The 13,511-nt window shown below is 48.7% G+C and overlaps 1 pseudogene; it reads left to right on the top strand.

The window, feature by feature from the left end:
* The first annotated feature begins 10,350 nt into the window (after nucleotides 1-10,350).
* Nucleotides 10,351-12,031, top strand: LOC125629714 (Ig heavy chain V region 3-like; annotated as a pseudogene).
* The last annotated feature ends 1,480 nt before the right edge of the window (nucleotides 12,032-13,511 follow it).

Genomic DNA, 13,511 nt, shown 5'->3' with positions numbered 1-13,511 from the left:
CGCCTCACTAAGGCTTCTTTAAAATACAGCCAGCTCTCCTGGCCTCCTTTCCCCCTCATATTAGCCTCCCAGGGGATCCTTAAGTTCCTTAAGGGAGTCTAAGTCTGCTTTTCTGAAGTCCAGGGTCCATATTTTGCTACTCTCCTTTCTTCCTTTCGTGAGGATCCTGAACTCGACCATCTCATGGTCACTGCTGCCTATGTTGCCTCCCACTTCTACTTCCCCTACCAATTCTTCCCTGTTTGTGAGCAGCAGGTCAAGAGGAGCACGGTCCCTAGTCGGTTGCTCCAGCACTTGTACCAGGAAGTTGTCCCCAACACTCTCCAAAAACTTCCTGGATTGTCTGTGCACTGCAGTATTGTTCTCCCAGCAGATGTTAGGGTGATTGAAGTCCCCCATTAGTACCAGGGCCTGTAATCTGGAAACTTCACTTAGTTGTCTGAAGAAAGCCTCGTCTACCTCATCCTTCTGATCCAGTGGTCTATAGCACACGCCCACCACAACATCACCCTTGTTGCTCTCGCCTCTAAACTTAACCCAAAGACTCTCAACAGGCTTTTCTCCATTTTCAAACTGGAGCTCTGAGCATACAATTTAACTCCTCCACCTTTCCTCCCCTGCCTGTCCTTCCTGAACAGTTTATACCCATCCGTGACAGTGCTTCAGTCATGTGAACTGCCCCACCAAGTTTCTGTTATTCCAATCACATCATAGTTCCTTGATTGTGCCAGGACTTCCAATTCTTCCTGCTTGTTTCCCAGGCTTCTTGCTTTCATGTACATGCACCTAAGATAACTAGCCAAATGGCTTATCAAAATCATGTTTGACTAAAACAGGATGTTTCTTTGTAAAGTTCATTATGGAAGTAACAAGGTGATTGAATTTCTTTACAAACCCAAGGTAAAACTTGGTTAGACCAATAGTAGATTGGATCTGCTCTTGCAGCATGATTCCTGTACGTTTCATGTGATCTTGCCCTAAGCTAATGAAAATAGCTAATTTATTTATATAAGTTCTGGCAAATGTTTGAAACTCAATTCATATCAAGTCAATGTAGATATTAATGTTCTCCAAAGTGTAGTGTAGGAATCTTGGCATTTAGTCATGGAAGCAAGATGGTAACATGCCTCAGTTTCCCTTTTCATACAGCACATTAGGTCTGCAATGTCTTTTCTCCTGTGTACAGTTTCAAGACTAGTTACAGGCACTACCTGTGAAATATCAATATCACAAGGTCTTTTAACATAAAGTGTGCTCTTATGTATCACTTCCAACATGTTCAAAGGTTTTTCCAACAGATTAGGCACGTTGTACATTTTCACAGTTTTTGGTATCAGCAAAACATTAGTCACAAGAGTTAACATTAGCATTAATATGAACATTAAATTAATTACAAGTGTACATTTCCAATCATTTTTGTCATGCCACGCCTTTGGCTCAGTACCATTGGGGTTTTGACATTCTGGGGTTAACCGGTGACTTTTATTTGAAAGGTTTAGTCTTTCCCTTCCTCCCCTGTTCTGGGGGGAGGGGGGGTGGGGGAAAGGCAGGTGTCAAAATCTCAGCTCTTTTGTGTAACAGAATCCGTTATCTGGCTGGGTGTGTCCTCTTTGCTAAGGCCTATGGGCAAGTCTTTCTCCCCCTGTCTGTCAGGCAATTTGCATCAGCACAGATATTAGTTTGTTGACTGGTTTTCAGATTCTTAACTAATAACAATTCCAAGGCTGGACTCTGTCTTAAAGAGATACCATGCATTTTCAGCAGCATGTTAGACCCAAGGTTCTTTTGTCCTTCCATTACCAACCTCTGCTTCCACATGGAATCAGATGTTAGGTTCACTAAGAGACCGAAAGATACATCTAAAGTATTTAGAGATGAAATTTTGCCTGCTATCCCCTGTATTCTCAAGAGATTAACTTCACCGCTGTCTTGGTCTGTAGATTCAGCTATGCAGTCTTCTCTCCGAACCTGAGACACAGACTCTTCCCTCCAAGAGTCAACATGGTGCCATTCCTGTTCCAACAACATTGTTTCCCCAACAGGCTGGCCAAGCTCAGTCACTTGGTTATAGGGCTGTTCAACATCCCAAACAATTTTTATTCCATCTGAGACCTTTTAGGCTATCCACACTGGATTTTTCAAAAGCAAGCTCATGGATCCATACATATCTGAAAGACTCTGGCAGTTAGGAACTGAAACTCCCTTAATCAAATCACTTCCACACCTCTCAGTTACAGCAAACTGCTCACAAAATCTACCATGGCAAAAACTACCATGAGGATTCTTCTCCTTAGGAGCTTCTTTAAGCAACAATTCCCCTTTATCTTGCTCCACAGACGCATTGCTCTGCTGAGCCACAATCAACTCCTTCTGAATTTCATTTAAACCCAGAATCACCTCTGGCCCATCTAGAGGAGTTTTATACAACCCCCTTTCAGGCAAGCTGCTAGACTCCATAGTTAAAAGGTTAGAGGCGCTCTCTTTCCCTTTGCAGCCCTTCTTGCTGGCAACACTGCAAGTTACCAAGCTCACACACACAAGCTTTGGAATTATTTCCTTCATGTTAAAATTGTCCACACTGTCAGTGGGTAGCACAGTCAATTCATCTTCATGCTCTCCTGGTGCCCTGGTCATGATATCAACCTGGTTAAACAGAGTTGCCAAACCCCCAGCAACACACGAGAACAGGCAAAATAGAAGCCCCAGAATCGCCTGGTCCCTTGTTAAGACACTAGCTCCTATCTATCCATCCCCATCCACCCCATCATCTATCTATCTATCTATCTATCTATCTATCTATCCTCATCCACCCCATCATCTATCTATCTATCTATCTATCTATCCCCATCCACTCCCTCTATCTATCTATCTATCTATCTATCTATCCATCCCCATCCACCCCATCATCTATCTATCTATCTATCTATCTATCCCCATCCACCCCATCATCTATCTATCTATCTATCTATCTACCTATCTATCTATCTACCTATCTATCTATCCATCCCCATCCACCCCCTCATCTATCTATCTATCCATCCCCATCCACCCCCTCTATCTATCTTTCTATCTATCTATCCATCCCCATCCACCCCATCATCTATCTATCTATCTATCTATCTATCCATCCCCATCCACCCCATCATCTATCTATCTATCTATCTATCTATCCATCCCCATCCACCCCATCATCTATCTATCTATCTATCTATCTATCCATCCCCATCCACCCCATCATCTATCTATCTATCTATCTATCTATCTATCCATCCCCATCCACCCCATCTATCTATCTATCTATCCATCCCCATCCACCCCATCATCTATCTATCTATCCATCCCCATCCACCCCATCATCTATCTATCTATCCATCCCCATCCACCCCATCATCTATCTATCTATCTATCTATCCATCCCCATCCACCCCATCATCTATCTATCTATCTATCTATCTATCTATCTATCTATCTATCCTCATCCACCCCATCATCTAATCTAATCTATCTATCTACCTATCTATCCTTAATTCTCTAGTTACGGGTCTTCCTCCTTGTCTTGGATCCCCAGCCCCAGACCGTGTGACCGCTCGGGGAAGGAGTTGCTGTTTCTTATAAGGAAGTGGATATGCAAATAAAGGTGTCAGTTTCCTGTTTAAATCTGAGGCTCTCTCTGGCAAGGCTACACCCAGATTCACAATCCGCGGCCCCCTGTGTCTGTCCAGTTACCAGCCAATCCGGTGAGAACTTTCCCCTCCAGCACCAGGGAAAATGAGGCTTTGGCTCCACTTTGTTCTCATTATAGCAGCTTTGGAAGGTAATTTCTCCCCCTAACTGCATTGCAGCGGCAGAGGAAGATTGCATTATTGCTATGGGTACTCATATAATTTATAACATGGTTTATTCCCAGGTGTCCGCTCGCAGATCCAGCTGGTGGAGTCTGGAGGGGATGTGAAAAAGCCCGGAGACTCTCTCCGCCTCTCCTGCAAAGCCTCCGGCTTCACCTTCAGCAGCTACGAAATGAGCTGGGTTCCCCTAGGCTCCCGGAAAGGGGCTCGAGTGGGTCGCTCTTATAAGCACCGGTGGGAGTACTTACTACCTCGATTCAGTGAAAGGGCGATTCACCATCTCCAGGGATAACGCCAAGAGTGAGCTGTATCTGCAAATGACCGTCCTGAAGCCCAAGGACACCGCCCGGTATTACTGTGCGAGAGACACAGTGGGGGAAGCCGGTCTGAGCTCAGACAAAAGCCTTCCCCTGCAGTAATGAGAGAAGTAGTCTGGTGTTGGGGGCGCCCAAGGCCTCAGACAAAAGCCTTCCCCTGCAGTAATGAGAGAAGTAGTCTGGTGTTGGGGGCGCCCAAGGCCTCTAAGTGAAAATGAGATCAGTTCTGGGAAAGGGGCTAGCAACAACAAACCCTTTTTATTCTTATTATTGTTCCTCCTCCTTAATTTTACCGAAGGTGAAGGAGTTGACACCTTTCCACAAAGACAGAACATTCTTTTTTGGGACCCTTCCTCTTTCTTTCCTCTGCCGGGGACAAATTCTGAACCCACCCCCAGTCTCCCGGATAGTCACAGATGCATAGACTTCCAAGCCGGAAAGGAGCAGTATGATAAACTAGTTTGACCTCCGGCATAACACAGACCATAGAGCCTCAATCTGGTTCATTCGGGTTCAGTCTAGCGCCCTCTTAGTATCAGCCCGGTCAGTGACACGTTCTAGCAGAAAGACCCTGAACTCTCAGATTTGGGCACTGAGGGTGAGAAAACCTGGATTTGTGCTGGAAATGGCCCACCTGTTGATCACTTTAGATAAGCTATTACCAGCAGGACAGTGGGGTGGGAGGAGGTATTGTTTCATGATTTCTGTGTGTATATAAAGTCTGCTGCAGTTTCCACGGTAAACATCTGATGAAGTGAGCTGTAGCTCACGAAAGCTCATGCTCAAATAAATTGGTTAGTCTCTAAGGTGCCACAAGTACTCCTTTTCTTTTTGCAGTCTACACCAAGTTTGTTTGTTTGTTTGTTTGATTTTTCCCCTTTGGTTAGTTGAATACTTTTCCCACCAAAGCTGGCTTTTCTGGCACAAGAAACATTTTCCTAGGAGAAAACAAATCCTGGGTTAAACGAATAAATAAATAACTCAAAACTATTCATTTTCTGGTTTAAATAACAATACAAGAAGGGGGTCAGTGAGAGAAAGAGAGGGAAGGCTGCAGAGGCCCCTTCTCCCGTCCGCCACCAGGGGCAGCAATGAGCAAAGAGCACAGCCCAGCCGGGGGGACGAGACGGAAAAGGGGCACCGGAGGTTGGGAAACATCATTTTCCAACTCTGCACCTACAGAAACTGCTGCTTTGGACATAGGACCCGCCGGTGCCCTTTGACTCCGCCTCGCCTGTAAAGTCTCCGGGTTCCACTTCAGCGCTGGGTCCGGTGGAGCGGGTCTCCAGGGCAGAGTACATGGGAAAGAGTTCACACGACACCGATTCAGCGAAACAAGGGCCATTCATTGCCTCCCGAGACAATCCCAACAACCGGCTGTATTTACAAACGAGCAGCCGGAGACCCGAGGACACAGGCCGGAATCACTGTGTGAGAGACTAGACCAGAGTCACAAAGCCCATCACCAAAACCAACGGTGGGTTCACACCGTGTTTGGGTTTTAAAATGGGCAAACCTAAGAAAAGACAGGAATTAACCCCAATAGTCAACGTTATGCCAAAGGCACCGATTTGTGCACAGTTTTATTGTACAGAATGGAGAAGATGAAATATTTAGAATTTGATTGAACGTTCCGAGGACTGTATAAAATCGTTTCATGTTCTAGATTCCTTTGCTTCTTGCAGGGATCATTGCTCTGGAGCTACCAATGCAGGAAATATAAGCAGTAATGAAGCACATAAAGTTCAGTGACAAATGCCCCTAAGGAATGTTATCATTGTTGGAGACATCGATCTATCTATCTATCCAATGTATGTGAATGAGTTTGGGGAGATGAAAGGGAACATGAGTGGTAATGGGAATGGAAATCTGTGTTTCAGCGTGAATGCTTATACTTGTCTGAATGGAAGTGGGAATGGAAATACTTTTGTTCTTTTTGTTGTTATCCCTCAATATTACATCACGGGGATGTTGTGAAAACATGTAGCCTTCGTATCACACAAGTTCTTTAAACACAACCGGGAGAAAACTTCTGTCTGCACTTTATTGCTAATTAATAATTAAGGAAGTAAATGATCTTGAGGATGATGCTCAGCGGTGATAGATTTGGTGTTGGTTGTGGTCCCAGTACTCAGAGTCTCCAGAAGCCGGGAATGGGCGACAGGGGGTGGATCACTGGGTGATTCCCTGTTCTGTTCGTTCCCTCTGGGGCACCTGGCGTTGGCCACTGCCGGGAGACAGATACTGCACTAGACGGACCTTTGGTCTGACCCAGTCTGGCCGTTTTATGTTCTTAATTATAGTCTAGGATCCCATAGTCCTAGGCACGGTACAAAAACACAGACCATAAAACTTCTCTCAGTCCCACCGAGTTTGCAATCCGAGTGTAAATGGAAAGTGGAGTGTGACTGGGAACAGGAATATAAAGAGGAATATAAATATCAGCCGTGGATCATAATCTTCCTTCACTGGTGCCTGAATCCTCCCTCGACTCTCCCCTCAAGAAAATTTCTAAGACACGCCACTCTCGCCCTCTAATGTCAGGGAGGCTCCTCTGCAAAACCTTAACTCTGTCCTCAGACTCCCCCCCCCCCCCGCCCAGCTTCTCCCACCTGCACCCACAGGCGGGTCCCCAGACCTGGTCCAAAGCACGAGCCAGGCTTGCTAAGGTTACTTTCCTTGTGTCATGGATCATGTCAATGTATCTGGTCACTACTGGGAAGGGAAAGGGGCTTCCCTCCCAAATCCCTCCCAGCGTCATGGGAAATCTTCCCTCTCCAGCGGGGGGCCCAGACGAATGGATCCCTGGGACACGACCCCCCGCCACCAGACACTGACCCCACTGACCGGACATTGCATATCCCTTGTGCGCGTGGAACGGGGCTTCAGAGCTGATGATCCTCACTCCCCCGCCACAAAATCCACAATATCACATTACAATAGTCAGGCACTTAGTTCCTATGTGAGGAAATACAGTCACTGCAGGGAGCTGTTCATTCCTCCCAGCTGTGCAAAAGTATGAGGGGGGCCCCAGCACCCTGTGCCCGGCGCTGCATAGACACTCCGGACGGGACACTCTGACTCCCGCAGCCGGAGCCCTGGGGCGAGTCAATCCGATCACTGGCAGCAGGACAGTGTCTCTTATAAAGCGGGGCATGCAAATGAGGGAGACAGTTTCCTGGTTAAATCTCTGCCTCTCTCTGCCCAGGCTGCACCCGGAGACACAATCCGCAGCCCCCTGGGTCGGTGCAGTCACCAGCCAGTCCCCTGAGAACTTTCCCCTCCAGCACCCGGGAAAATGGGATTTTTGCTCCTTGTCATTGTCGCTGTAGCAGCTTTGGAAGGTATTTTCCTCCTCTGAAGACCTGGCGGAGTTAGAAGAATATTGTGTTACCGCTGTTTTTATACCGATATTAATGGCCTGTCTTTATTCCCAGGTGTCCGGTCCCAGACGCTGGTGGAGTCCGGAGGGGGTGTGAAGAAGCCCGGAGACTCTCTCCGCCTCTCCTGCAAAGCCTCCGGCTTCACCTTCAGCAGCTACGGGATGACCTGGGTCCGCCAGGCTCCCGGGAAGGGATTAGAATGGGTCGCTTATATAAGCTACGATGGGAGTAGTACATACTACCTCGATGCAGTGAAAGGGCGATTCACCATCTCCAGGGATAACGCCAAGAGTGAGCTGTATCTGCAGATGACCGGCCTGAAGCCCGAGGACACCGCCCGCTATTACTGTGCGAGTTACACAGTGACACCAAACCGGTTTGTGATCGTACAAAAACCCAGGCTGCGGAATCGCCCTTCTCCCGGCGGCCGCGCGGGGGCAGCAGCGACACCCCCCGCTTCGGGCTCGGGCAGGAGACCCGGCACCCGGGGGAACGGGACACAAACCTCCCGCCAGTTTAACCCTTCCGTTCCCGGGCAAAGTGTTTCCCCTTCCTGCCCAGAGCCCCGCTGGTCCTGGGGTTCAGAGGTCCCTCGCTTCATCTGTGAACCCCAATCCGGAGTGAGTCCTGTTCTGAATCACTCTCCCCTCGCAGACCTGGCACCTTGGCTCTCCCGGGCCCACCTCGGTGTCAGACTCACAGGCCAGCGTAGGTCAGTGTAAAGGGGACAAGCGCCCTGGGGTTCGCATCAGACCCAACGGATGGAGCAAATTGCCCCTGGGGCCAAATCCTCCGCTAGTGTAAAGTCACCGCAAGGGCTTTCACGAGACTCGAGTTACTCCTGATTTACACCAGGGATGTTTATGGCATTAATGCAGCGGAAGGTGATTAGTTAATTATAACCGATGTGGGACCCCTCCCCGTGGCATCTCCGCCCTTCACACACGTTTATTGCCTTTATCCCCACAAGGCCACCCTGAGGCCGGGGAACTATCACAGCCCCAGGTTCAAAAAGTGGGACTGAGGCAGAGAGAGATGGAGGCTGGGATATGGCAATGGGCCATTCAGAGTCCGGGCGGGGCTGTGGGGCAGACAGGGCCGGCTCTCGGTTTTGTGCTGCCCCAAGCAGAAAAAATTTTGGCTGCTCCCCCTTTTTTTGGCTTTTACACGTTTGCGCTTTGCAATTTTTTTTGTTTTGACTGTTTAAATTTTTAAAAAATGAAAACAGAATTTGTAGTTAGTGAAATAAAACAATTTCCTACTAGTGTAGTCATTAACACCAGCACCCCAGCTCCACTCCTCCCCTTGGAGCCACCAAAGCCTGGCGAAAATGGAGAGATGGCCCAGCTGCTGCTTCCCCCATCCCCTGGGCCAGTGACCCTGCCAAAGAAGGAAATTCAGCTGGTTTGGCAAATCTATGCTGGCTAGTCCTCGTCATCCACCAGGTGCTTACAAATGCATTGTTCAGTAATTTGTTCCAGTCCCTTTCCAGGGATCAAGGTTGGGCTGACTGGCCTATAGTGCCCTCGTGCTTCACTGGTCCCTTTCCTAAAGATGGCAAATGTCAAACCTTTCTCCATTCCTCTGGCACCTAACTGGAGGGAAGGAGCAACTGGTCCAGGGGCATCCAAAGCCAGGCCCCTGCAGTTGCTCATTTAAGACCCACAAAAGGGTATCCGGCCATGCACCTCCAGCCAAACTCCACCGGCATGGAGCCCCGTGGAGCCCCCAGGGCTCGGAGGGCAGAGCTGAGTCCCGCAGCACCAGAACAGCCAGGGAACATGGATGGTGCCCAGAGCCTGGTGGCGGGCTGGTGTCACAATACCCGGGTCCCGATGCTGGACCAGTCCCAGGCGAGTTGGCCCGGAGTGGGTGGGAAGCAGCTTTGGACTGGTCAGTCCTGAGTCCAGGGGCAGCTCTGTGTGCCAGGCCAGCTGTTTGCAGTGAAGTCTGGCTCAGCAAGGCCAGAGGAGGCCACTCAGCCCCGTGCCATGGGTGGCGTCTCCTCCTCTCAGGGGTGGCTCCAGGCCCGGCCCCTCCCTCTGCCTCTGCGGCGGTGGCTCGCTGGCAGGGCCGGCTCTAGGTTTTTTGCCACCCCAAGCATGTAAGCTTGCTTTGCTGGTGCCTAGAGCTGGTCCTGGGGGCAGAGATCACCCAGCGCCGGAATAAACCCCGCTCTGCTGAGCCTGGGAATGTGGCACCGCTGGGACTTTCCAAAGAGACTCGAGCATTTTTTTCATCCATTTGACTGCTGGAAATCTCAGCCCCGGTGTAAACGGTGCAGCTCAGGATCCTGCCCACAGTAAAGTTCCACAATGTCACAGGTTTCAGAGTAACAGCCGTGTTAGTCTGTATTCGCAGAAAGCAAAGGAGGACTTGTGGCACCTTAGAGATTAACCAATTTATTTGAGCATAAGCTTTCGTGAGCTACAGCTCACTTCATCGGATGCAACTTCATCGGATGTCACAGAGTCACCATGGAGATAAAAGACCCCGCCCCTCAGCCCCCGATGACATCACAGCCCAGCACTGGCCCACAGGGCATTGGGGACAGTCACGTGGCTAAGGGCTGTGGACAGGGACACGGTGGGATTTCATGGGGTCGCTCAGGGGGAGGCGGCTGCCGAGGGAGAAGCAGAGGCCCGAGGGTGGGGGGCGGGGGGGGCACGAGGGTCACAGAGCGCAGCTCCCACTGACTGAGATACGGCCCCGGACTCCCCAAAGTCTCGCCTAGTCTCAGTTTCGAGGTAGGGATGAAGGTTGGGGGCTAATATTAAATCTCAGGTTAGAATTTACATTCAGGGTTAGAACTGCACCCTGGGTAAAGTCCGGTTTGCGGCTCTAAGTCAGGTATTCATGTAGTTTTCCGGTTCAGACATATATGAAGGTGGCGTTTACCCTCAGGGTCACGGTTAGGTGGGGGAGCGAGAGGAGGGATAAAGAAGGTGCCAGTTTCTCTCCTTATGGTCGAGAAGGAAGCTCCGATGAGACAGGGGCGGTGCCACAGAGACGAAGCGCCGCCTCTTCTCTCAGCCCCACACAAAGGAACTGAGTCCGGGCTAGGAAATGGCGGGGGTCTCTTATAAGGAGCGGGGCATGCAAATGAGGGTGAGAGTTTCCAGTTTAAATCTGTCCCTCTCTCTGCCCAGGCTGCACCCGGAGACACAATCCGCAACCCTCCGGGTCTGTGCAGTCACCAGCCAGTCCCCGGAGAACTTTGTCTTTCAGCACCAGGGGAAATGAAGCTTTGGTTGTACCTGGTTCTCATTGCAGCATCTCCGGAAGGTCCATTCTCCTTTCCATGGGTTGGATGTACTGGGGAGGCGGGGGGTTATAGCGCTATTGCCCAGGTCCTCATATTCCCCATAATTAATTGTTATTCCCAGGTGCCCGGTCCCAGCTGCAGCTGGTGGAGTCCGGAGGGGTGTTGTCATAAATATAAAGGGAAGGGTAAACCCCTTTGAAATCCCTCCTGGCCAGGGGAAAGCTCCTCTCACCTGTAAAGGGTTAAGAAGCTAAAGGTAACCTCGCTGGCACCTGACCAAAATGACCAATGAGGAGACAAGATACTTTCAAAAGCTGGGAGGAGGGAGAGGAACAAAGGGTCTGGGTCTGTTTGTATGCTGCTCTTGCCAGAGACAGAACAGGAATGGAGTCTTAGAACTTTTAGTAAGTAATCTAGCTAGGTATGTGTTAGATTATGATTTCTTTAAATGGCTGAGAAAAGAATTGTGCTGAATAGAATAACTATTTCTGTCTGTGCATCTTTTTTGTAACTTAAGGTTTTGCCTAGAGGGGTTCTCTATGTTTTTGAATCTAATTACCCTGTAAGATATCTACCATCCTGATTTTACAGGGGGGATTTCTTTATTTCTATTTACTTCTATTTTTTATTAAAAGTCTTCTTGTAAAAACTGAATGTTTTTTCATTGTTCTAAGATCCAAGGGTCTGGGTCTGTAGTCACCTAGGCAAATTGGTGAGGCTTTTTACCAAACCTTGTCCAGGAAGTGGGGTGCAAGGTTTTGGGAAGTATTTTGGGGGGAAGACGCGTCCAAACAGCTCTTCCCCAGTAACCAGTATTCGTTTGGTGGTGGTAGCGGCCATTCCAAGGATAACGGGTGTAATATTTTGTACATTGGGGAAGTTTTGACCTAAGCTGGTAAAGATAAGCTTAGGAGGTTTTTCATGCAGGTCCCCACATCTGTACCCTAGAGTTCAGAGTGGGGGAGGAACCTTGACAGGTGTGAAGAAGCCTGGAGACTCTCTCCGCCTCTCCTGCAAAGCCTCCGGGTTCACCATCAGCAGCTCCGGCATGAACTGGGTCCGCCAGGCTCATGGGAAGGGACCGCCAGCATTTACAGCACCAGCATAGACAACAGTGACTCGGTAAAAGGGCGATTCACCGTCTCCAGAGATGACCCCAACAGCCTGTTGTACCTGCAAATGACCGGCCTGAAGCCCGAGGACACCGCCCGGTCTCACTGAGTGAGAGATCCCATATCTCTAGCACAAGGATACACACCGGCATCTTCAGGTTTCAGGCTGCTGATGTGCAAATGCACCAGGTTACTGGAGGCGTCTCTGGATATGGTGAATTGCCCTTTCCCTGAGTCCAGGTCATATGGGGTACCTGCACTATCAATGCTGGAGACCCACTCCAGTCCCTTCCCAGGAACATGATGGATCCAATCCAGCCAGTTGCTACTGATGAAGAAGCCGGAGGCTTTGCACGAGAGGCGGAGAGAGTCTCCGGGCTTTTTCACATCCCCTCCAGACTCCACCAGCTGAACCTTTGACAGAGCCCCTAGGGGGGAAAAAGTATCATGAATCACATCTGGAATTTTCAAAGGGTACAGTCAAGGGGAATTAGATACCCCATTACCTAAGTCCCCTTCAAAAATGTTAATCAACATTCTAGTAGGCCCTGCTCCAAACCCCACTCAGACCATTGGAAGTTCTCCCCTTGCCTTTAGTGACCTTTGCACCAGGCCCATAATGCACAATATTCCGCAGTATTTCCAGAAAATGTCAGAAACCATCATTCCTTTACACGCACTAGACAGAAGAGACAATTCAGCCAAAATATGCTGTTGATGCTGGATAAAGTGCTCATGGTGTCCCGGCATTAGCTGCACAGACCCCTCCTTGTGTCCTAGCCATGCAGGTGTCAAGCTATTAAATGACTTAGGCAGGGCATTAAGGATATGCATTTGCATATCTTTTTTTTTTTATAAGCCATGTTTGAGCTCGAGCCGTCAAGCTATCTTAGGTTTTTATATTGTCCCCATTACTGTAGTGTCTGAGCATCACAATCATTGAAGTATTTAGGGTAACAAGAAAACATTTTACAAATACATTAGAAGCAAGAGGAAGATGAAGGACAGGGAAGGACCACTGCTCAATGAGGAGGGAAACACAGTCACAAGAAAATGCAGCAATTGCCGAAATATTAAATACCATTTTGTTTTGGTTTTCACCAAAAAGATTAGTAGTAATCAGAGGACTAACAGTGAACATCAGTATAAATGGGGTGGGATCTGAGGCTAAAATAGGGAAACAACAAGTTAAGAATTATGTAGACAAGTTAGACATCCTCAAGTCAGCAGGGCCATGAAATACACCAGAGAATACTTAAGTAACTGGCCAAAGAGACCTTAGCCATTAACAATTTATTTCTGAGAACTCTCGCAGGACAGGAGTGATCCCAGAGGACTGGAAGAGGGCAAGTGGTACCTTTCAATAAAAAGCAGAATAAGGGCAACCCAGGAATTATAATCCAAAAATGTAACTTCTGTACCCGGAAAGAATGGAGCAAATAATCAATTTGCAAGCACCCAGAAGATAAGGTGACAACTAACAGTCAACATGGATTTGTAAAGAACAAATCACGTCAAACCCACCTCATATCCTCCTTTGACAAGGTATCAAAACTAGGGGATGGGGGCGGGGATAGGAACAGTAGATG

The sequence above is a fragment of the Caretta caretta genome, chromosome 13 (assembly GCF_965140235.1).
Source record: "Caretta caretta isolate rCarCar2 chromosome 13, rCarCar1.hap1, whole genome shotgun sequence".
Lineage (NCBI taxonomy): Eukaryota > Metazoa > Chordata > Testudines > Cheloniidae > Caretta > Caretta caretta.
Note: the sequence above shows the minus strand (reverse complement) of the source record. Positions and strands in the feature narration are given on the sequence as shown.